Genomic DNA, 27,335 nt, shown 5'->3' with positions numbered 1-27,335 from the left:
TATGATCTATCTAGTTATGAGTCAGTTCAAAATAGTATGCAGTGAGTCATGTTACCAAGTTAGTTGGCTAACTAGTTAGTCCACCAGTCTGAGAAGAGAATGAAGGGCTGGCTTATAGGTTTAGACATGTTTAAGAGACCTCATTCTACATTACCTTGCCTTTCAAATAGACATAATCCATGCTAAGTTTCAACTGCAGAGAATACGTGAGCTCACTAGTTATACTGTAATCCTAAAGTTACCTTGTATACAGTAGTGTTCTAATTAGTGTTTGCTAAATGAGAAAATGATACTCAGATGTATTTTGTAACAATAAAATAATATCTGAATTGCTTGACTAAGCTCCATCTCCCTTTTCCATATTACTGAGGAGTTCATGCTTCTTTAAGATTACTTAATTTAAAGATGCTAAAGATACCAACTACTTTCCAAATTCTGATTATTCGGTACCTAATTGATGACATTTCCTTTTAAATGTTCTTCTCTGAAACACAAATACTGCTTGTCCTCAGGCTTTGATGTAAGTGTACCATCCTCCATTGTGCTGCAGCTCCAGGCTGGTCTTTATGTCACGGTTCAATATTCTCAAATCATGTCAGGGTAGAAATAATGGGGAGGACAAGGAATGCATCCATCATTTCATTGCTGTGTCCTTTGCCTCAACCATGGGCTTTGAAAACAATATTTATGGAAGTAATGAATGAATTTACTACTTGACTAGCTCAGGAAGAATGCATAGGTTACCAAAAGATAACATGAAGATGAAATAAAATGCGTCCCTAAGCCTTATAATTGCAACACTAGTTAAAGAGTCACAAAATAAAAAGCATGGTTTTCTAGAATATGAAGGACCCTGACTGAAAGTAATATCAATATTTTTCCATGAATGTGTCAGATAATCCAGAGCTACATGGAAAAGAACAAACCAATGCCATATATTTCTTATGTGGATAGCATAAGAAGTTGGCAGTAAAAATGATAGAACTTCTATGGCAAAGGGCTTTGGTTAGCACATTTTGGCTGGTGATGCTAAAACTCCATACCCATACCCAGAAACAAGTTTTCCCAGTATTTGGTATCTAGACCTTGTTCTTGGGCAGGCTCAGGGATTCTCCCTTGGAGCCTTGGCCTGCATCTCTCACCTTTCACCATGATGTCCACTATGGTACATGAAACCAAGGGCAAAGTGAATAGGATTGATCCATAGTTGCCAGTTCGAGGTTCCTTACTGTCCCTGGGAATGGTCTTAAAGAACACTAGCTACTAATAGTGAATCATCCACTTGAATATTATTCTGAGAAAATCCATCCATTTAGTAAACTTTCTGGTATTCATATTGAACAAATGAGACCTGTGCTGTCATAGTCAAAATTTCTGTATTTGGCAGATAAAAAGTGGGTGGCAGGAGACTTTACACCAATAGTGCTTTTCAGAGTCAAATGAATGTATTAGTTTTTTTTAGAAACAAGTATGAGAGAAAAGAATAGTTCTGCTTGATGCCAGTAATACCGAAGGGCACTTTCCAGCATGGAACCCACAGAAATTTACTGTGCCAAGTTTGGAAAGTTGTCTCGTTGTCTATGCTGTCACTGTGTGGCTTGAATCAGGAGTGAATTTTTAGATGATTGAGGAAGTCTGTTTTCACTAATTAGAAGAGTGCATATCTCCATGTAAAATGAATCTTAGAAACTATTATTAGATTATAATATTAATTTCAGATTCTTTGCATATCTGCACTCCTCCATGATTCTCGTGATGAAAAGAGAGGCTCCCCCCACTGAGCAGAAACCTAGCTCGGCTCTTCATGTGCATCATCTCACATGAATTGCTCCTCTTAACTCAGGAGTTATTTCTAGGATACTGGTAAGGAAACAAAGGCTCTTACATCCACCCCAGTCAGGCAGCAGTAAGCAGAGGAATCAGTGCTAAACGACAGCTCTGTCGGACATACCATGTATTTCTCTAGGTGCTCTGCTATCTCAGTAGATTCTTAGAGAGAACACTCGATGCAGGACTTGGGGTCATTTTCTGAAACATGCTAGGCATAGATGAAAGAAGAGCATGAGTAAGGAAAGTGGAGACATAGCACCAACACAAACTCTTCTAAATCTTCATACAGTTCTGCTGATACAAACGAGGACCAGTTCATACTTTCTAGTATTTTCAGATAACAACTCCCATAGCACTGGTATATTAAGGAAGCAGATCAAAAGGGCTAAAATGCCTTGCAGTTGAACTGATGGAACTTGGAAGAGGAGTGATGGGCTAGTTGATGCTAAGCTGAGTGGTTTAACACAATAGCCCCTTTTCTTCTTCTGTCTTTATGTAACCATAAGCAGGCTAGTAACCTGATTAATGGGGAATGATCCCTCTCTACACTCTGGCTTTTACAACGGGAAGAACAAAATAAAACAAACAGTCTTTATAAATAAATTAAAATTCTAACTAAAAAGCTAATTATAAGTGTATTTGTTTTGTTGGAGGTAAGGCACATCTATTATCATAAAGATAATTAACTCAGTCTGACAGACCTAATAAAAGGACAAGTTTAGCATTGGCTTAGCCGGAAGCTGAAGGCAAGCAATTTTTATAATTACTAGTTATTGTTACTGGGCTCAGAGAAAATGGTCTGTGATATTTAAACAGTAATGTTAATTTGCATTTAGTCCTGCCCCCTTTTCCCATGAAAGAATAAGTAAAAAGAGAGAAAAAAAATCCTGGACTAAGTACAAGAAACTTCAATAACTAGAATACATTTAAATGTATGGAACAGCAAAAATAAAACCTGTTCATCTATCAACTCCAGTTCTCTAAACAGATAAGACTGACCTTACAAGGAAAATGTCTTAACAATCACCAAACAATTTACTCAAATGGCCTAAGATTTCAGCACATAAGTGGAAGATATACAATCCACAATGATGAGTAAAGTGCTGATGTAGGAAACCTATTCCATTCTTTCATCTACAGATCTACATGGCTGTCTCTATTTCAGCTATATGTAAATTGAAGGGATTGGAAAATAGCAATAAAATAAAAAACAATATAAATACGCAAACATTTCTGCTACTAATCATTTTCATAGTCAGAAAGGTGAAGAAACAAAGAGAAAGGCATCGTGAAAAGCTGATGAAAGATTCTACTGTCACTTGGCAGCTGCCCTTTAACTACAGCGTGTCTCAATTTATCCATAGCTGACTCACTCCTGGAGTAAAACAAATCAACCTCTTTAAGAGTGGAAGTTACTCTTTAACTGCTCCTATAATAAAGGCTGTAGAAATAAGTAATAACTGGTGTCAGAAAACAGGTTCATAATACACTAAGAAAAGCACTTTAAGGTAAAACACCTGTTAGTCAAGTACAGATTTTATTATGTTCTACAAATATGATGGTAGAGGCAGCCGTTACATTTGGTAAATATGTTGTATAATTTCTCAATATAATGCACAGTCCTCGCTCTTGTTACCAAGGTGAATATTTAACCCATCAGACTAACGAATTACATTACCAAATCTTGTGGGAAAAAGCTGCCAGAGAATGTGGCAAATGGGCTTTCCCTGCATTTCTCATTTTGCTTCTTGTTTATGTTATCACATCCTCCTTGGTTCTTTTCCACATTAAAATGATTTTTGTCCCATTTTCTGAGGTATTATAATTGGGAAAGCACATTTGATATATTCCCTTGTTTTCAGCTTTGCAATTCAAAGAGGGAGAATGTATAAAAGCAAGGCTGTGAAGGATGCAGTTTCTGCTCTGAAAACAGCATTCCTCATCCCAGCCTTCATGTCCATTTACTTTTCAGCTGGCTCCTAACTCTGACCCTTAATTCACCCTCCTCTGTTTCACCAGACCATGTTGTTATTGCATGATGTTGCAATGTGCTTTCAACCAACATTCTCCAATGTAACAGGATTTGGTATGGATCCTCAGTAAAAAAAAAAAAGGTTTCTCTCTTCCAGTTGCTGGATCTTGTCCAGTCATTAAAAACAACATTCTTAATTTAATGTGGCAATGATGGACATTACACTCATTGACAGGATGTCAATTGAGAAAGAACATTAATGATGCCATGATGCTTTCAGGAGGTTGGGGTTTCTGTAGAAGGACACTCTGGAAAAGGCAGGGTTTAGGTCAGAGGTGATTAACAAAAATGCTGTTTCTATTTGTACTCTTAAGTTTTGCTCTCCAGGTATTGTAGATGCATATTAAGTTCAGGAATTTCATGAATTTTATGTCTTTGTACTATTCCTCCTCTTCTTCATTCTCTTCTTTCATTCTTCACTTCAGAAGACTGAAAACAGGACCACATATATTCTAATCAGATATTCTGTAATCAAGTTATACCAGTGGCTGTGAGTATCTTTATTTCATAATATGATAGATCCCACCCATCATAAAGGAAGCTTTATGCTTATATAGGACTTATATAGTAGGTCTCAAACTTAAAGAGTTTCAAATAATTTCATCTTCTCTCTATATTGGTAAGGTAGGTAAAGTAACATTGATTCTGTAATTATAGGTTGTATTCCAAGTAATTTCTGGGGCATCGCCAGTTGAAATAGAGATTGATCAAGGAGGGAAAAACAATGGAGGAGTTGTCTCTAACGCTTTTCTACATAGGAATGGACATAAGTGATGGTTCATTTCATTTGAATACTAGGTGTCACTATGTACAGACAGGGCTCATCAGCTCAGAACTGAAATTGAATTGGCTATTATTTATATAATCCCAATCAGTAGTGTCTAATCTTGTACAATTAGCCAAACTCATTCTGTGATGATAGATAGGAAATCTTTACATTGAGTTTTCACTCTTGTCTTAAAATTATACTATAATAGAGAATAATTTCTTTTAAAACATGACAGAGAGGAGGTACAGGTTCACAGTAAATGGTACACTTCATTGAAGAAGACAAGACGAGAGGACTATGGCCTTCATTTAATAGATTATCAGATTATTCACTAAAAAGTAGTAATTCGAAGGATCTCTGTTTCATTTTCTTGGAGAGTAATGAGCAGCTGGAGGTAAAAACGAAAGCACCAATTGTTAGGAAGAAAGAGGTAATACTATTACAGACAGGTCCTGTCTTTGAAAGAGTACACTTATTATTTCTGTTTATTCATTTCTTTTAGTCACTGAACACAGTTTGAAGATTAAGCATGACCTGAGATGGTGAGTAAGTGGTGAAATTCCCTTTGGAGACAGGTTCATTCTGGTTAAAAGTACGAACCTGATAGACTTTACTGAAGCCATTTCAGACAAGTTTCCATTATAGTATAAGCAGGATATTCTAAGCAAAGGATTTTGATTGTTTTAATTATGATTCTTTAGCAGAGTCAATTGGAAAAGGTTGGGCAACCCTGCTAACTTTAAGTGTTATATGAAAGCTATGCATTTTATTATCCATAATTTCCTCACACAATAGACCTCTTATATAAAGCTGCTCAAAATTAGTGCACCATTCTTTCACAGTTTTCTTAAAAGTTCAACTGTGGCCCTTTAAAAATCATTCTCTTCAGTTTTTGTGTGTAATTAATCACAGCAACAGATGCAAAGTGTATTGTTTCCTTGCTGAGATTAGCATGTTTTCTTTCCTTATGAATTTATCCCTTTAACACTCCTCATGGGAACATTTTTTTCTTTCACATGCATCCTCGCTTTCAACTACAGATGTGCAAATCTGTCTGTGGGAAGTTCCAGAACTCAGTGACTTGTGGGATGTAAAGGTATTCATCTAATCTAGATGGAAAACTGAAAGAAGAAATAAGTCACTTGGAAGTTAGTTTCCAAAATCAGAATAGAAACAGTGATGGAAAAATTTCCAAGTCTTTGGGGGTCTAGATTTGAGTTAGATAAACATTTGAAATCCAGAGGTTATGTTGATTTAAGTAGGAATAAAATTGTCAAGCATTAAAGGATATACACACTCTACTTCTTATGTGGAGTTTATAACAGTAGTTCAACTTTCAATTTAAAGCATATTCTATAGATATATTTGGATGTTAGTAAATGTGCGATCTCTATTTTATATAATTGACTTAAGAGAAACCTTGTCATGTATCCCTCTATGTAGCACCTAACACTTAGCTCAATATTTGCCATTCCATACAGTCAGCCATACTTACATCACTGATAGCATCCACATACTATTCATCCATCATCATACACTAATTAAACATCTGAATATCATCAATAGGTTCAGAGAGTTTACAATAAGTTAATGCCCATTATAACTAGTTAGGGATAAGTAACTAATTCATTCTTATTTCAATTGTTTGGCTTGCAAACTAGTTTTGAGGAGAAACATTCCCAAGGAACCCTGACCCAGATCCTTGTTGGAAACAGGCAGACTGTGTTTTAAAAAGCAAAGGAGTTTATTAGAATTGTCTATGAAATATTTATTTAAACAAAAATGAATGAGCATCTGCAAAATGCAAAGGGCAAAGCAAAGACTGTGAGCAACATTCCTATTTGAAACTTAAAAAAAGCTCCCAGACAGATGTTTCTACACTGCATATTTAATTGACCTTGTGAACCAGCTTTGACATTTTATGAAATCCAGATGCTGCAGCAGTATGGATGCAGCCTCCACACTCTGTGTCGTCTCTTTAAACTCTCATCTTTATTTTCACCACATCCTTCTATACCCTTGGCATCCTTGGTACCCCTGCATCCTTAGTAATGCTGAGCTCTCTCCTATCATTGGACTTTTACTTGATGTTTGGTTGGACCATCCTCCTCTATCACACTGTCGACTTGCTGTATTCTATCTACCTTTCAGATCTCCAGAGAACCTCTCTTTTTCTTTATCTCTTGTTCTTTATCTCTGGTTCTGACCATTATGCATAGAGTCTGGAAGAAACTATTCATCTAATATCTTAATATTCAACTCAGACCTTGGTTGTGCTATTTGTTATATAGCCACTAAATGTAAAAGGACATCTCCAGAATACTCATGTTCACTTCATGGTATTTATTGTGGCATTGAACAAATTATCTCATGTTATCAAATTTATTTTCATCTGTCTTATAGGAATCATAAAATAATCTAAATAGCAGTTGACAGTGATATTAGTGTTATGTTAATTGATGGATGTTCTTAATATAAAAGCACAAGGTATTTTACTTTTAGTTTCCTATATTGATAGTAATATGTTGCTGGTAATAGGTTGTTAGATTTCTTTCTAGAATTTCAGTTAATTTATGTTAATTTGAATGTTGTTATAATTTTAATTACAATCCAATTTTTTTATTGCTGGTAAATAACAAAGCAATTGACTCCTATGTTTTAATTTTGTACCTAAAACAGACAATGATTTCTCATTAGTTCTGGGAAATTGTGTATATTTCTAGATTGTTTGGACTTCTCTTTATAGATAATATCAAGTGCAAATACAAAATTTTGTCCCTTGCTTTCAAAGCCATCTACCATCTGCTTCCTCATTTTTTTTGTTTTTTGTTTTTTTTTTGTTGAGGTTGTTTCAGATAAGAGTACCACTCCGTTGCTTGCTGGTCTCAAACTCTGTCTAATGCAGGTTGCCCTTGAACATATTATCCTCCTGCTTCTAACTGTCAAGTATTGGCACTACAGGCTTGTGGATTATATCAGGTCTTTTTAAGGCTACATTCTAGTGGACAGGGTTTGTGTCCCATTTTTGGATAGGCATATGGGGAGTATGTGGTACTTGGTTCCTAATCTTAGGGCAGATATATTTTTCTCACCCTTAATTATCATGTTAAACATAGTTTATTTTAAATTTTATCTTTATTTCATTTTTGATAGATACTCAATATTTAGGAAATTCACATTTATTTTTGATCTGATGTCATATTTTCAATTCTCTGTGTACCAGGCATACACATAAACATGCAAGAAACATACATAGATATAAAATAGATTGAAGACAACTAAAATGACACCAATGCTACTACCACTACCATTAATAATAATAATAATAATAATAATAATAATAATATGTTTAGGAAGTTTCATAGCATGTATTATATGTGGGTATGTGGTTAGTCATAATGTAAATTCATTCTTCCTTCAATTTCTATGACATACCTAATGCTAATCACTTACTCATTTTTCTTAATTAATTCATCTCATTTTTTCTTAATTAATCTTCAACTTTTTTGTTGATTAATTTCCCAAAAAGGCAGCATGATTTCTATGATTCTGGTATTTCTGGGTTTCGTTTTATTGATATTGTTTTTAAGTGATGTATTTTGTAAACTAATTTTAAATTTATTCTGCTGTTTTTTTCTAGTTTCTTCAGATAAAATCTTAGATTATTTTAATTCTAAATGTAAATAAAAGACATAAAAAGCACAAAATAAAAAAATAAATAAATCTCTTAATCCTGAGTTTCTCAAAGACTTCTTAGACACTATATCAAAATTACAAGAAGAAAAGACATAAAATTTATCAGAATTAGAAACTTTTCTATTGTTAACACCATCAATATTTTCTGTTTATTTTTTAGATTAGAATTGAATTACATTTCTTCTGTCTTCCTTCCCCTAAACAGCCTGCCTGTTTTTCATTATAGGGCAATATGGCAATATTGATATTGTAAAGTGACTTTAGAAATTGTTCTTCTCTTTAATTTTTAGACAAAGATTGGTTGTATGAGGAACAGATTACTATAATTCATACATTGATCGGGTCTAAATTTATTTTTATAGATGAAATTTTTCTATTTTAAATGTTTGGGTGTTTTAGATGCATGCATTTCTGTGTACCAATTGTACCTGGTATTTGCAGAGGCCAAAATAAGTCAGGTCCTGTGAAAACACATTTGTAGACAGTTGTAAGGTACTGAAAATCAAACTCAGGTCCTCTGGAAAAGCATCTAGTGCTGCTGGCCATGAGCTGCCTCCAGACCCACTTGGAGGAATTCTATTACTAATCTAATCTCCTTATGACTGGTTTATTCCAAAAATTAACAATTGCAGTGAGAGACCTGTATGCTTAAACAATAAGCTAGTAATTAAAACAAATAAAACCTAAATAAATGAAAAGATATGGACTAGAGGATATATTATTATTTAAAAATTGTTTACCCAACACAATGGCCTATAGATTCCATGCAATACCATCAAAATCTAAGGAAATGTTTTACAGAATTTTAAGGTCAACAAAAACTTAAAACTGATGTTGAACAAAAGACCCAGGATAGCAGAAGCAATTTTGAGACAGAATAAAGCTAGAGGCTTCATACTTTTCAATTTCAAAGTAATTACAATCTACAGTAAAACTAGGCTTCCACATGCTATATTTATATTGGACCTGTCACCACAAATGAAGGCAACAAAAGTAAAAATAGACAAATTAAATTACATGCAACTATAACCTTCTCTAAAGCAAAGAAAAACAATCAACAGATTATAAGGATCATCTACAGAAAGGCAGAACATACTACCATAGGTTGCCATAATGGTTTTAAACCTACTGTGTATTGTAAAGTATATTAAAACTCTTGGAGATCAACAGTAAAAAAATTCTGCATCAAAAATGGACAAACTACAAAATAGACATATAGCTATAGAAAACACCTGAAGAAATGGAAATATATAAATCAAAATCAAAGCCACATAAAATATAACTTCACAAATGATATAGTACATAGTATGTAAAAAAAAATTCCAAAGTATATCATCATTGTATATCATCAAAGTATATTGATGAGAGGGCCAAAATGGCATAATCTCTGTTGAAAATAGCACGTGAATTCTTCAAAATACTGAAGATAAAGCTAACTATGTCCTTGCTATCTCATTTCTGTATACATATCCAAATGAAATCGATATCTTGAAATCATATCTGTGCTTTTATGATGACTGCAGTTTTCTTACCACCAGAAGTCTTAGTGGGGCATTCTTTCATTTCTTGAATAATGTCGTCTGTTTTCATTGACATATTGTGAAATGTTTATACAGATACATTGCATGGGTGGGAATTTAAATGATGTGTTCTTTTCTTGTTATAGTATTTATTGACAATTAAATAAATTCTCCCCCCCAAAAAATCTGAATTTTTTATTTTCTGTATTGTTTTACAGTTTATTAAAATATTGGATAACTGTTAATATGGCATAAAGGAGTAGCCTTCCTTTGTTATTGTTAAGATAAAGAGCTAATTTAAGTCTTCAGTACTACTTCTTTACAAATCATTTTTCCTAGTGAAAATTAGGAATATCTAGCTCCTGTAGTAATTGTGTATATAAGCCACATTAAGTTCTTTTCTCAAATTACACTGATATATTCTCTCTCTTTCTTGCTCTCCCACCACTTTGTTTGTAAGACTTCTCAGTGAGTAATTCAAAAATTTATTTGTATGAAGAAATCCACTGTCTTAAAAAGACAAGAGATACCTTAATATAAAATAGCTCATATTTCCATTTGAATTCATGCCATTATAAACTATATCTCACTTTCAGAAACTGAGAAAACTATTTAACTTTACCTAAATCAGTGGTTCTCAATCTGTGAGTCATGACCCCTGCATATCATGTATTTACATTACCATTCATAACAATAGCAAAATTTCAATTATGAAGTCGCAGGGAAATAATTTGCTGGTATGCAGTCACCTCAACATGAAAAAGGGCTGCAGCATAGGGAGGTTGGAAACTATTGACCTAAATGAAGATACCAAAAGAAAAAAATGGTACTTGAAAATAGTCATTCAAATATTGATTTAAATAGTTGGTTCTACTGTCAGATTTCAATTGTAGAAATTAATATTTTTACCTTGAATTAATTATTCAGCAACTATCATCATGATGTGTATATAAGTATATTGAAATACAATTTATAATTTATGTTGCTTACATAATTTTATTTAGACATATACTACCCTGATAAAATCTTTTAAATGTTTATTCTGGATTTGGATATGTCTTACACATATTTATGATGAGAAAATCATAATGTAAATAAATACAAGAGTGTATTTTTCTAGAAAGATGAACAACATAGGCAACAACATTTATCAGCATTGTAGGACTATACATGTCAAATGTTCAATGATGGGTATTATTTATAAATGCTTGAGTAGTATGTGATCCATGGAAACTATTTAAAGAGACATAGAACTTTATAATGTGTATTTTAAAAATTATTTACTTTCTTAAAGCATTCTGTGACTAAGAATTAATGTCTCAAATATACTACTGAAGAAACAAAAATTAGAAGATAGTAGTTCAGATGACCTGAATACTTTGACCTTGGCTGATTCTAATGGATCATCAGTAGTAAAGATTAATTTTATGGGACTTAACTGGAAGTCAGGGTTAGTATAGGTATAGTCAGTTAAAGTGGGCTCATAGGAAAAGAGAACCTTCTTACTGATATGCCTATTGTTCTCATGAGGACACAGCTGTGCAAATACAGAGGCATACAAAAAATCTCTGGGTGACAAGGAAACCAGTAAAAGGAATAATGGGGCTGTAAGCAAGAGATGTCAAAGTGCTTTCAGAAATCAGAGAGAGATTGCAGGATTCCCTTACAGATTTCACAAGCATTTGTGTGTTGACACCTCTAGAACTTGGAGATAAATTTTTGTTGGTGGTGGTTTAAACCACTCATTTTGTAGATCGTTGTTGCAGTAACTTTTGAAGATTAACTTAGCAGCTACCTAAGAAGGACAGAGTGAGAAGTGTACTCACAGGCTGTCCATTTCAGGTGAGAGTCCAATGGAGGGCTGCTGGTTAAGAACCAGAACCCTGTAGTCCTCCAATATTGGGCCATTGGATAGAACACAGCAGTAAATTCTGACCTTATGGAACTATTCTCAATGATGGTAATTACAAAATTAAAATACTCCAGGCATGTGCTAATCTAGCTACCAGTAGTTTAAAAGCATTAAAAATAATCTTTTCCCCTTGTATTTAGGAAGAGAGAAATGGATTCAGGCAGGATTAATTGTTTACTATAGAGCTGGTGGCCATGCAGCAAAGTGCTTTAATGGTATCAAAGCTAGCTATGTTTTGTAACCTTTGAATTTTTTTTTACCAAAACAGTAAAATATTTTATTACATATTGCAGACAGATATGGAAATTAAAAATGTAATAAACCCAATATTTATTACCCTCTAATTTAAAACATTGGAAAGAGTGTTAAACTGGTTTATTTCTTTGTATCATGACTCATTCAAACTCTCTTTTTTCTCTTGTTGCATAACATGAAATGTGGAATGAACATCTTTTTTATGCCTTGGCAAATGGCTACCCTCTTTCCTAGGGGTGGGTCCCCTTCCCAAACTGTATCTTTTGCATTTCAATTTCTTAAAAGCTTTTGTGAATTTCTTTAGTGTAAAGAGTCTGTCAAGATTCAGACATTTATTTATTTTGTCATATACATTTGATTTAAATTCTACCTCCAGTGATTTCATCTCTTCATTTCTTTCCTATATTTTGCTTTGTTAGTCAGCTACTTCCTTCAGGTATTTATTTCAGTAAAATGATAAATGGTAAGAATGGAATACTTATGTCTTTTAAAATTGCTGTGTTGAAGCTTAAATACTATGGGCAATGAAATTAGAGGATTATGATGATGATGGAAAGTGAGGTGATCATATGCACAGATAATTCATGAGTGGTATCCCTACCCTTATCAGAAGTCACACATAATATATTAACCATTTTATCTACAGTGAGTATGAGGATTCCAGAAGGCAGATATGCAAGTGAGAAGGAAAGCTTTGATCAGCTATTAGATGCCCATGCATCTTAACCCTGGACTTCCCTGGCTTTCTATAATCCAGAGAACTACTGTTCTATGGTTTATGTCTGCCAAGCTATGCTACTGTGATCTGGCAGCCTACCAAGACAGCCCCTTCATTAACAAGAGCCACTGAGGCAAAACGAGTGCATGCTTTGCATTTGCAGGTACAGTGACCAACCATATGAACAGAACCAATCACTAGAAGCAAAGATGTGAAATGATTGGTCAGAGACCATTATGCACATTTGTTGCTTAGAGAATGATTTGTAGACTGAAAAGCATGGATGCTGATCTGTTCTACGATTACTTGTGGTTAATGTGCCATAGTAACTGAAATTTGAACCCTGTGAGGGAGAATTTTCTTTTTGTTTCTTAGCTTTGTAATTTAATTACATTTGTCCCTTCCCTTTCCTTCCTACAAGCACTCCTATATACTCCTACCTGTTCTCCAAATTCATGGTCTCTCTTTTTTCATTAGTTGTTATTACATACATATATGTCTTTGCATATATGTGTGTGTGTGTGTGTGTTCCTAAATATAACCCATTGATTCCATACATTGTTACTTGTATGTATAATTGCATGGCTAGCCATTAGCACTTAACAACTAATTGGCATGCTCCTCCCAGTGAATGACCACCTCTCCTGTTCCTAGCTTCACACACTTGCCTGTAGTTTTTTTGTAGGGTTGAGGAATCTTTTGTTTCTCAGCATCTAGTTTGGCCTGATCACTGGTGTCATCCTTGTTCAGCTCACATTTGTGGATGTCATTATTGAGACTTAACACAAATAACATCTTGTTACCTCTCTAGTTGATGGTATGAACCTGGGAGAACAGGATATAAAAATGAGGCAGACTAAAGTCTCATTCAATGGCCAACTTTCTTCAGAGCATCAAGCAACTTATATTCTGAGGTTTAAGAAATATCACTTGAATAAAATATACTATCATCAGGACAAGCTGTAAAAGCATGATTTTCCTCAGAGGTCCATAAATAACAATAGATTAGGTAATCTCACTTCTGTGTGCTACAAATGGGAGGAACATGAACACACATTCCAAAAACCATTCTGTGCTTTGAAGAAACTGAGGTCACAAGACTCTTGTCTTGATGGCTTGGAGTTTTCTCACAACCATTCCAAGTTTTCACATGACTCCATTCTTCTACTTTGTTTTAACTTCTTCTAATGTTTCTAGGAGACATACTCTCTCAAAAATTCACTGATTCTTTGGCTTTGAATATCTTTTCACCTCCTCTTCCACAATGATCCCATGCCTTAGGTGCAGGACTGTTTTGTGGATATATCCACTGGGACTGAGCTCTTCAACATTGCATTTTGATTGGTGCTGGTTTTCTGTAATGGTCTCCATTATTTGCAAAGAGAGATTTCCTTGATTAGGTGTGAAAAGTACACTTAACTATAAGGACAAATGTTTGAAGATAATTGTTAGAGATTATGCTGATTTAGTAAACTAGTTGTAGATTCTACAGTGCTTCTCCCAGAACCAAAGACCACCTAAAAATCCCCCCAATATAAGACAAGAGAGGTCATCTTTCAAGGTCATTTGTCAAGAGATATCTAAGAGACTCTAAAAACATACACCTGATTGTTGTTGCCCTTGGCTACCCCTACTGGCCAGAAGTGGAAGGTAAGTTCTTATTGCCAAAGACATCATGCGCTTCAAGAATAGGGCCTCAGAACTTGAACTGGCCTTAATTTCATGTCCCTGAGACCTAGGTTTTATGGCACCAGATGGTGTCATATTATCTTTGAAAGAAGGGAGGCAATCAACAGTATTACCCAGTTATGACATGTACAAATCACATCAATAATCTGCATGGAATGATGACCCAGTGAGTACAGTGCAGGCACACATTCTTTGGGGGTAACCAATGCCACTCTATGTGGACTTAAGACCCACTCAAGAATAAGGATACCATGCCTGTTATTAGAAAATCAAAGACCTATTCAGTAGCAGTGAAATTGTGGTTATTGGAGAGGAATTTTATTTTAAACAATAATTATCAGAAATCGATGTGGTTATTGATAGTTTCAGAGAGCCCCTACTCTATAATTAAGGGTGTGTGTGTGCATGTGTATGTATGTGTGGGGGGACTTGTCAATAATACAACCCTTTTCACATAGTTATTGGAAGGGTTAAAAGAGAGAGTGAAAGTAAAGATTGCACACTAATGAGTTCTTTTTGCTCAGAATTCCATCCTCTTACAAGATTCTCACATGGACTCCAGGCTCCTATTTCTTGCTATCAACTTTCTAAATATTACATTTTAATCATTTAAGATGATAAAGATCTTTGATATATTCACTTGTAAAGCCTTGTGTTCTAAAATAACTCCACGAACACAATAGATATATTATTAAAGTTTGTTGAATGATTCTTAGCACAACCGTCACAATCACAGAGTTGATCCCATGATTATATCCTAATGGGCAGGTGTCTGCCAGCATAGTTTTTTTTCATCTAAAGTAAAAAAAAAAAAAAAAAAAGCCTGCCTCTGTCTCTCTTAGTCCAGGTGCACTTAAAAAAAACAATACACCAAACACACGCACACATACACACACAAACACATAGACATACATACACACACACACACACACACACACACACACAAAGCTAACAGACAATAGCTTATAAATATTACTTACTTTTAGACTTTCTGAACTTGGAAGTAAGATAACAGTCATGTTTTCCATGGGTTCACTAATCAGATGAGGAAAGGATATTCCAAGGAAGAAAAGCACCATCGTTTTATATGCTAGAAGGCAGAAGGGCCAAAGAACCAATACTGTATGAACCTTTCTTTGTCTTAGTCACATTTATACAGAGAGTGACTCTTAGGATCTCATTACTTCTGTTATTTCTTATTGAAAATCATTTGTTTTTCCCCCCCATAGGGTATATTCTGATAACAGTTTACCTGCCCCCAAATGTTCCCAGATCCTCCCCATTTCCCTACCCACCCAAATATATACTTTCTCTCTTTCTCATTTAGAATGCACACAGGCTCACCACTCATAAAGACCTCATATTTAATATCATGACATAGGTGATAAGAAACTACATCTGAACATGTCATAGCAGTTCATTGTAGCTAAATGAACCTAGTAATAGAATTTTGGGCATAGATAACATGAATTAAAACTGTATGTGCAACCCCTGGGCCATGTTATTACCTTGATATTTCATAGTTGTCAAATATAGCATTGATAACATACCACACTAAGGACAGAGAGTGTACATCCTCTTATAGCTCATTGTATGGATATTCTAGAATAGAGGAGAATTCTGAACATATGATTTTCTTTTTCAGAGCATGGAAATATAATTCTATTTTTTATGTAAAAATTTAGGAATGCTTAAACTATTGTTGATCATGTTCTGTTGTATCCAAATTTATAGTCATTGAAAGAACATGGTTGCTTGAAAGCTTCATCAATATAGCCTCTTAGTTCACTCAACATTCCCCATATTTTTTTGCTAATCATCCCAGTTGTTTACATCTCAAATGATATCCCCCTTCCTGGTTACCCCTCCACAATTCCCCCCTCCCACATCTGCCCTCTCTCCCTTCCCCTTTGCTTCTATTAGGGTACTCCCCTACCCCTCACCCACTCCTTCCACACCACGTCAGCATCCCCTTACACTGGGACATCAAACCTCCACAGGTCCTAGGGCCTCCCCTCCTCTTGATGTCAGACAAGGCCATCTTCTGCTACATATGTATCTGGAGCCATGGAACCATGTATCTTTCTTTGGTTGGTGGTCAAGTCCCTGGGAGTACTGGGTGGTCCAGTTAGCCACATTGTTCTTCCTATGGGGTTGCAACCCCTCTCTGTTCCTCCAGTTCTTATGCCAGCTCCTCCACCAGGGTCCCTGAGCTCAGTTTGATGGTTGGCTCTAAGTATCCACGTTTGCATTGGTCAGTTGCTGGCAGAACCTCCCAAGGAACAGGCATACCAGGTTCCTGTCAGCAAGTGCCTCCTGGCAACAACAAGTGTTGAAGTTTGGTGTTTGCAGACAGGATAGATCCCTAGGTAGGGTGGTCCCTGGATGGCCCTTCTTTCAGTCTTTGCTCCATTTTTTGTTCCTATGTTTCCTTTTGACAGAAACGTTTCTGGGTTAAATACTTTGAGATGGGTAGGTAGCCACATCCCTTGACTGGGGGCCATGCCTATCTACTGGAGGTGGTCTCTACAGGTTCTATCTAACCTTTGCTGCACATTTCGACTACAATCATCCTTGTTGAGTATTGAGAGCCTCTCATTTCCCTGGTGTCTGGGATCCTCCAGTGGCTACTCCCAGTTCCTCATTCACCGCTGCTACATGAACCAGTCTTTACTACCATGTTTTAATCCATGTTCAGAGTCCTCATTCTCAACAACAAAGACAACTTCTACAATATCAAAATGATTGAGAATGAGGACGGTGTTTCATGGAATGTAATAATGACTACATTTGTCTCTATCCCATCCAAGACACTCGGATGAACTCAAAGGAAGCGTTCCTCATACAGAAGTTAGCATTCATGCAGAAGGCAGTGTTCAACATGGGACAAAGTAAAGGCAGTATATTTGGGCTGGAGGAAGTGTAAATCATAGTCAAGAAAAAAGTAAAGGCTGTAACAAAAATATATATGAAAAGGTCAGAAGTTGGGATAATCAGTGCAAATTAAGGAGTGGGGAAAAAAGGCAGATTCAAGAAAGTGGCTCTGGACCAGCACTTTAAAAATGTGATGCCCCACAGTTCTCTCTGCATGATGCTAAATCTTGCAGGATTAAAAACTTTTCCTTGCATGCATTTTAAATGCTTTGATTTGTACTTAATGACAGGGAACTTGTATATGCCACTCAGTAGAGATGGATTTGTCCAAGGCCCTGCTAAATCAATGCATATTCACTGAAATCTCTTGTCATTGTTCTGTCAGAGAAAGCACTGCATCCAGTCCACCACATGGAGATCTGGCTGGTCCTTATCTGCGTTTGTAACCAGCTGGGACTTTCACTGGCTTCATTATGCCATTGATTTATCAGGAGACAGTTTTCTTGTTGTCTTTGTTTTCCTCAGTGGAAGTTATGCTGCTTTTGTTTGTGTTATAATGGAGAGCAAGTCATTTCCTTTCCAACATTAGCAGGCCCATCAGTCACGCACTTTGACTTATAATTTTGAGTGCCTTTCAGCACTTCTAGGACCAAGAAAAGATGATATTATTCTGAGCCACAACATTATGGGAGCAAGAAATTCCCTCAAGAGGCCATATAACCCAATCCTCTGACTCCAATTGAACATCGGGTTTTGAAGAGGCCATCACTTACAGATAAAATCGTTCTCTTCACTTTATATTCACAAGACATTGATGGGGACTACATTTTCTATGAGACTAGACAAGAAAATAGCTCTCTTGAATACAAAAAATACCCCTTCTCCCTTCTACCAAAATTTACAGCTGGGCAAAGCAATCTACAAACTAATAATTTCAGTATGCCACAGTCAGAACTCAGTGTGATGGCTAAAGGTCATGGGTGGTATCTTTCCTTTTCTTCTTGCAACATAAATTTGTAAGAGTTCAGCTTAAAATAATGTACATTATCCTATAGTTTTACAAGTCAGGAGTCTGAAAACAGGTGAGCTTGATATTCTGGATGGGCCATATGAGGCTGAAGTTCAGGGATTAGAAAGGGATGTTATCTTCTAGATTTCAGAATCTAGAAGTTCATAGACTTTTTGTAAAGCTCCTAATGGTTGAAAAATTACATCTGAAGAAATATACTCAATTTCTTGCTAGATGTCACCCACAATCTGTACTTACCTTTCTTAAGATGGTGTCCCTACTGGGGAGAGAGGAAATAAAACCTACCTTGGATAACTATCAGTAGAATTATTGATAAAAAAATAGGAGACATACATAATATTTAATATTATTCAGCTGTAAAGAAAAATGAAATCATTAAATTTGATGTAAAATGGCTAGACTTGGAATATATAGTGTTAAGTAAGGTAACAAATGCAGAAAGAAAAACAAGCCTTCATCTTCCTCAAGTACAGATCCTAGCATATATATTTATAAGTCTATATATAAGCAGCTATAGGTATAGGTATGGTAAATCACCTAGAAAGGAGACAAAAAATGGGTTGTATTAATTAATGAAGGACGGGATTTTTTTTTAAAGGACATACAAGATGTGATAAACAAATAATACAAAACTAATTGTTTTTCTAGTTTCACTTTTGTCATGTTTTAGGGAATAGGCTAAGTCAATTAAAGTGTAATTGACAGTGAAAGTATAAAGTTCTAAGCAAAGCTCCATGATTTTAGAATTGCCATTCAAATTATAAAGATATTTGCTGAGAACAATAAAGTTTAGGACTGGGAACATGTTTGACTGTTAGAATTATCTAGCTGTATGGTGTTTTTAATCTGTGAGTTCCGTTACAATCACAGAACAAAGTTATTCCCATGGCATTAAGGCTCATCAGCTTCACAACACATAACATTACCTTCTAAAGACAAAAAGAAGATGTATTACATAGAGACAGAAGACTCAGAAGTTCAAAGTCATCCTGAGCTATAGTAACTAACATACAGCTAGCATGGGCAACGTGAGACTGTCTAGATTTCTTAGATCAATGTATATAATATGTATTATAATCTATATAATATAAAACATATGTAATATATATGATCTATATAACAATATATTATATGTAACATATTATAATATATTTAAGTAACTATAATGTATTACATATTTAAGTAAGCATATTATTTGCTTAATATATAAATATATGCAAGCATGTTTCATATATATTTAATATATAAATATATGAATAAAGAAAATATATTATATTTAATACATATGCCATATATTATATATTTTACATAAGTAAATATATTATGATATGATTATAAATAATTAGTATCTATATTATTAAATATTATTATATTTTATTATGTATTACTGCATAATATATTAATATACTGTTTCTCTTAGGACACTGAAGCACTTAGATTCAAAGTAAATGAAAAATGATTCAGCACATTTGACTGTAATATGCAGACAGCTTGTATCCTGATCAAAGAATACAGTGAAAAATGGGAAGGGAAACAACTTAAAGGCAAATAGATTAATGGAGATGTTTCTTATAGGGCTTTATATGTTGTGAATAGAAACTAAACATGAAGAAGTAAAACCCCTGGGGAAGTTTCTATGCAAGAAAGACAATCATGGAATGGAAGTATATTGTTGTGGTATTCTAAAATTATAATAATCATATAAGATCAATATATGAATTTAAAATAGCATGAAACATGCATATGAGAAAGAGGCTGGGTGAGAGTTCTGTGAAGAGCAAATAACTTACCTGTATACTGTAAGAAATTGAAATATACACATCTTGCTGTTTTTCTTAGCTTGCTCAAGAACAAGATAGGCACAGACATTATCTAGACTTGATTTCCCTCAAGACAGTCAACTGAATTACATTTTAAACACAAGTCTGCTTGTATCACTTACCTGCCTTGTAGCAAAACCAAAAGCAATGATTGTACCTAGATTTTCAAGTAATCTTGTCATAATCTAATGGATAAAAAGCAGTGTACACAACTCTGTTTTGTATGCTCACCTGTTTAATCTATCTGCGTCGATGTCATTCCCTCCCCTCCACCAAGGGAATTCGTCATATTTATCAGGGAATCATAGTTGAGTTTTTTTATTTATTCTTTCTTTTGTTAATTCCTTCCTTGCTTGATCCCTCCCTAAATGTTTCTCAAATCAGAATTTATTATAGAGTCTATTTACTCCTCTCAACATCAAATATTTATTTCTTAATTTTCCTCATTGTGCTGAAAATAACTACAGGACAAAAACTGTATTTGAGTTAGTTATGTTCATATAGCAAGATATCTTGTCTTTATTTTGTAGAAATACACAAACCAATCAGTTGACAAGCAATGAAGTTTCTGATAAGGCTCAAGGGAACCATACCCTCTAGTTGTCAAAGGCTGATACTAATGTTCTTATGCTATCCTCTGGGAGTTGTATGTGCATACCTCTTGCTTGTAACCTACTGACCACCCCGAGCCCATTGTAAGTCAAGGAAAGACATAGATTTTTATGGTGGGGTAGGCAATAGCCTCTGGAGAGTGACACTAATCAGCATTATGGGCCACCTGCTAGGTAGTCTTTGATTGTACTGAGATATAGATTACCAATGCCCTCTGAATCTTAAAGGACAAATCTGTTATTAACTATATTTGTCTCCTTACACTGTCATAGATGGTTGTATTTGAATGATAGATTATATAAGCATACTGAACCTACGATCATATATTTTTAGATTTTAATTTAAGATATCATGTGTTTAATCTATTGGAGTTTTCAAAGGATATAGAATCAACTGAATTGGAGACCACAAATGAAGAATACAGAATATTCATGTTATCACTTGGCACTTTGTTCCTGCCTTGACATAATATGTTTACAAATACAATTATCAATTTTCTTTGGTTTTATTTTATGGAACATAAGATTAAAAAGGGGGAGGGCAATGATACAATGCTAAGTATAGAAAAGCATTATTCCTGGTGCATTTTTTACATAAAGCTATTAGAAGAAAATATATACCATTCAAATGAAATGTACAGATCATCTCTACACTGTATTCTTTATTAATTAAAGTGTTTTCCTTCACAAACTTATCACAAGAATTGCAATATTAGCTCTCTTGGATTTTTTTTCTCTCTAGTTGAGGAATAAACAAGGAACACAATAGTCTAACAGAAGAGAAACAGTAAAATGGTAGAGAAACAATCACACCATAAATTGGACAACACCATCTAGAATGTCATGATAGGCTGTGTAAATATTAACTTCTTTGATAGAAGAAAAGAAAAATAAAATCAAGTACAAATATTATATGGAATGTGCTTTAAAGATTTGGTTCTATGAAATTCCTGCAGAAGTATAGTTTCTTCAATGTGTAGTGACTTATCTAAAGTCACAATGTTAGACTTATTTTCCTGATATTTTGCCAAAGCCTTCCATACATATTTTTGGTGCATGGTATGATGATTAATATTACTTATCAACTTGATAGAATCTAGAATCACCTGGAAATGAGACTCTGAACATGCCTGTGGGAAATCTTGACCTTGATTGAGAAGATCAACTTTAACTGCAGGCAGAGCTAGTCCCTTGTCAAAATATCCTAACTATATACAGTGGGAAAGGCTAGCTGATCACTGGATTACATCCATCTAGTTCTGTTTCTGATTGTGGATATAAAATGACCAGCTGCTTCAAAATCCTTCTGTTTTGAGTTCCTTGCCATGATGGAATATGTCCTTTAATTGTCAGCCAGAATGTACCCTTTCCCTCCTAAGTTGCTTTTAGAATAATATATTGTCATAGCAAACAAATAAGAACTAATATACACAAGGCATCATTAATCACTAAGGGAGAGAAAAATTATAGAAACACATGGTCACCAAGATCTTTCCCCAACACTAATGTTGTCACTCTGTGTGATATTTTATAACTGGATATTTAGTTCCCATGTCACATGGTTTAAACACTTTAATAAGAGGATCCTTTAAGATAACAGCTACCTTTTATAAAATCTCTTTCCACCTCCCATTTACCAAAATTTCACCAAGTGTACCATAATGACATCATAGTGACAGTGACCATTTCCTCTGTGATGATCAGAACATGCCTCTCTAGAACACAAAACACCTGGTGACCTTTCCTTTCAAAACTCAATTGTGTTTTCACCACCTGCTTCTCTTCTATTGTAGTTTATCACCAGATATCTCTTGTTCTTACTATACAGGTTGAACAGTTCTGCTCTTCCCTGAGGCCTGGCCAAGTGGTTTGTATTCCTCTGTTGTCACATCTATTACCCTACACTGCTGAATTGTTAGAAACAAATATGATCAGATCTAGAAAATGTTAGATTGAGCCGTGTTGAATGCCATGTGTCATATGACCATTAACAAATTTAATTGTTTTGTTCTTTTGACATAAAGCAAACAATACAACAACATCATCAATAACAACAGCAAGGAAAATGAAACACATATGAAATATAAATTAAACAATACTACAGGGTTCTTTTGAGAATTAAGTAAAAAAAAAACAGGGAATAAGTTACTTCCATGTATAAAATTAAAGAAATTAGTAATAATGATACCTTTCTCACTAAAATTTAAGAAAAAATAGTTTGTATGTCTAGAACTTGCATGGAGTCTGTCACAAGTCTAAAGAATCTCATTTCCACGAAAGGGGGACCGGAGCCATTTCAAGGTCCCCTTCAAGTACTAGAGGTCAGGCCTCTATCCCCGCTTTTGCAAGTTTAGGATTGCCACAACCCTTCTATACTTAGAGAAGGGAGGAGATGTCAGGGGCAGCCCTGCTTACACACTGAAGGCCTAAAATCAGCCATAGGCCTAAAATCAGCAATAGGCCTGTCATACATGTATACTAACATCAAGTCTTGGGTCTCAGTGGAAAAACATTGAAACAGATGGCTATAAGTTATTGTAAACAGGCAGCTTTTGTGGAAATTTACCAGCCTGAGTAGTCATAGACCTTGTAAATAGGTAGCCTTGGCAGACAATACCAACTTAGATAAGGATAAGTGAGTCATAGGCAGAGTCATATTGAATTGTCCCCTGAACCTTCACCCAGCCGATACCCGGTTCTAAGATATCTGTATTCCTCCTGAACACCCACACTCCAGTGTCATCCCCTTCCCCACATCCTGCCTTTCTGTGTTTATAACCCCTGCATGAATGAATTACGATTTGAGAAAAAATAAATTATTTAAAAAAAAAAAGAATCTCATTTCCATCTACTGTTTCCATCAACCCTCAAACAAATGAGAAAGTACTTAGATTAGTTTAGAATCCACACTAGTAAATATGTATTGGTCTTTTCATCGTTGAGCTGTAAATTGCCTGGATAGGACCTAAGACTGTCTTACCATTAAAGAGAGACTGATCCTAGAACATTGGCATGAGCTTAACATAGGTGACCAATTTCTTAGAAGGAAAAACAATCGAATCTTACACATGCAAAACACTGGTATCTACATGAAAAAAAATGATTCCTGTGCTTCCCCTATTCTTTAAGCAGTGAGATACCACTTCTACATAATATCTGTTGCAGGGAGGTTGCTGCCCCACCAAAGCACTGGGACTAGGCCAGGATATCAGGCTCCATATAGCTTCCCTAGAATCCATGGAAAAGGCACACACACACACACACACACACACACGCACACACACACACTCACACACACAGATGTTCAATTTCAACTTGCTTTTTGACACAATTGCTGGGTGCTTCTTGCTCCCCACCTGGAAAAGCATGACCTTATCAAAATTTTTAGCTCCACACCTCATACCTACTCTAAACTTTAGTTGCTCAGGTACATCCTTGTATGAGCGGCCACAGGTCGCCACTCTGCCTGAGATCTCAGATGACTGGTCACCTTTTCTCCCTCCGAAGTATGGAAAACTCTTCTCTCTTCTCCTTGCCTCTCTCTGCTTGCTTCCAGGGACCCGGAAGTTGCGTCTATCACTTCCACACAGCAATTTGCCCATGGCTTCCTTACTGACAGCTGGAGAACCAATTGGGGGAACCTATTCTTTTCTCTGTCTACTCTCATTTCATTTTTTATGTATTCTATCACACATATAATTATTTCATTCATCATCTTCCTCTGATTTCTTGAGAAAAATGTCACTTAAGCTTGAGTTTTGAAATGACACTTCAGAATTACAGGCCACATTAGTTCTCAATTCTTTGCCAATCCCTCCACATTCAAACTCATTTCCATGAAGTTATCCCACTGTCAGAGTCTAGCCATCTGCCTTTACTCATGGTGGAGGAGACTGCAATAACAAAAAGACCTGAGATGTGTTTCTAACACCACTTCTACTCTGACTTAAAGATGAGAAAAACATACTTGCAGATCAGGAGCTTTGCAAAGGGAAAACTCTTAAGTCTGGAACAGAATTAGTAGAAAACTGACTGCAGGGAATCAATCAAAAAGTTAAAGGCACCAGGAAGGAACCTACAGAACAGGTATATAACCAGCTCAGCTTTGAACTAGTTAAAACTTAATCTTATATTACTGATATTTTTTCTACTTCTCCAAATTCCCATGAGCTACATTAAATATTCTTCAGGAATATCAGTCAGTAGGGTCATCCTAAAAGAAAATATATAAATTTGGCATTAAAAAAAAAAACACTGAAGCACTGGACATTTTTCTATTGTGGCCTTAGGGATGTGTTCTTGTATCTCCCTAAGCCTTATTTTCTTCATTTGTGTGTGTGTGCGCGCGCGCGCGTGTGCGTGTGCATGTGTGTGTGTGATACTAGTCAAGATAGCATCTAATCAAAGTTCCCATGCTTATACCAACTAAACTAATAAATGCATTTGACACATTCATGTCCTTGGACAGAACTCTTTCACATTTACAACCATGCTGACAAACTCAGACCTGAGCATTTTTATACTTTCCAAAGTCCTCACAAACACCAAACTTTATTAATTCCATGTAATCATTTTAATTCACATATTCCTCTAATATTTAAGTTCATAAAAATCTCAGTATGTTGAACTCTAATTTCTTATAAGCAAACACTGACCGTGAAATTTGATAGCTATCCCACATTATCTTTGTATAAATTAATGAGCTAGTGAAAACAAAGTTAATATTCAATGTTTACCTAACATGGACTCCCATGAAGGTTACAACCCTACAAAAATGCTTTCTTGTGACAGACATCATATTAACAGTAATATCAAACAAATCATTGCCAGGATATTCACACTGATGATCAGTGGTCATGTGCTCCTTGCTGAGAGGCCCTTTCCAGAGTGAAAAAGCAGCTGCATAACTCTAGATGTCTGCCCCTACTGTATCCCATGTGACTTATATCCTAGGAACAAACACCAGTGAAAGCGATCAAGACAGGCTCATTTAGCTGAAAGGCCATATGACGAGAGAACACTCCATAATCTGAAGTGTGGCAGGATGGGCATAGCATTGTCCAAAATCTGTAGCATGAATTATGCATGGAGTTACAGTGTTAAATATCTAATGCAACATTCTTCATATCCTATGATATGTTGTATAGTTATGGTTGCATTAAAATTTATAAGGGCAGTTGTATTTATTCACTGAGATTTATGGAAGCAAATTGTGTTAGTTGTACAATTTGTGTTTGAAAAGTTATTGAGCCACTCGCATATGACTTTGATGGAAATAAAGCTATTGTTTTAGGGATCTTGATGTCATACATCAACTAAGAACCCTCTATAATCATAACATGGACCCATACACACACACACACACACACACACACACAAATGTTTCTTATATATTAGTAGTATACTTGATTTGGATATTTTCCCATACTAGTTACAGGTAGGTGATAGATAATAGATAGATATAGAGATGATAGATAGATAGATAGATAGATAGATAGATAGATAGATAGACAGATAGATAGATAGATGATAGATAGGCAGATAGACAGATGATAGATAGATAGATAGATAGATAGATAGATAGACAAACCAATAGATAATTGTGACTCAGGTTTGTAGCATTGCAGTTCAAGGTGCTGCATGTTAGAGAAGAGTGGAAAGCATGATGTAATACCTGAAACTCCTTCAACCCTGTGAGTTACAATTGTGGATAATATGAGGTCTTATTTTTCTACAATTGTTATATAGCAATACCTTCATCTTCCCTAAGTCATCATAAAATAAAGAAATAAAAACTATTCCTAAGTAGCTTTAAAATCTACACTTGATGCCAAATTTAAATAGAAGTTATTTCAATTTTTAGAGAATTATTCACGAAGCCGATCACTTATGATAAGACTTGAAAAGGCTTTTTGAAACCTCTGCGTTATTGAAAATTGGGAGGGTAAAAACAGATGAGATTGCACACACTTTAATTTTTAATTTATGTGATAGTTAAACAAGATTAATCATGTTTATTTCTGATTACAAATGCAATCTTCATTACAAAAGCATTTAAAATTATGGATAATAATAGATAAAATTAAAAATTACTAAAGCATAAATGAGCACTTGAAATTTCATAATTGGAGTTTCTACATTTCTTTCCATCCAACAATTGCATATCTATTTTTATGATTTATTTTTATTCCTGGCATTTATGTGTGTATCTATGTGTCTGTGTAAGTGTGTGGACACTTGTGTGTTGGTGTCTGCCCACACTCTAATACCTTCTTTAAGACCTCTTGAAGCTGGAATTACAGGCATTTGTGAGGTAGCAGACTTGGGTGCTGAGATCTGAACTTTAGTCCTCATGAGAGAACAGTAAAAATCTTAACCATGGACCTATCTCTTTGGCCCACACATGATTATCTTTATAAAAGTAAATTGTTCTAATGTTTTGAATCTGACTTTATCATTTGAAATTCACCTTGAATATGTTCTATACCATTAAATATTTTCTCAGCAATAAGAATTCATAAACTATAATTTATGTGCACAATATCCTTTTATTATTAAGTTGATTTTTTCCTCTGAATT

This window comes from Grammomys surdaster, unplaced genomic scaffold, assembly GCF_004785775.1.
Source record: "Grammomys surdaster isolate TR1022 unplaced genomic scaffold, NIH_TR_1.0 150, whole genome shotgun sequence".
Taxonomy (NCBI): domain Eukaryota; kingdom Metazoa; phylum Chordata; class Mammalia; order Rodentia; family Muridae; genus Grammomys; species Grammomys surdaster.
This window is presented reverse-complemented; position numbering follows the sequence as displayed.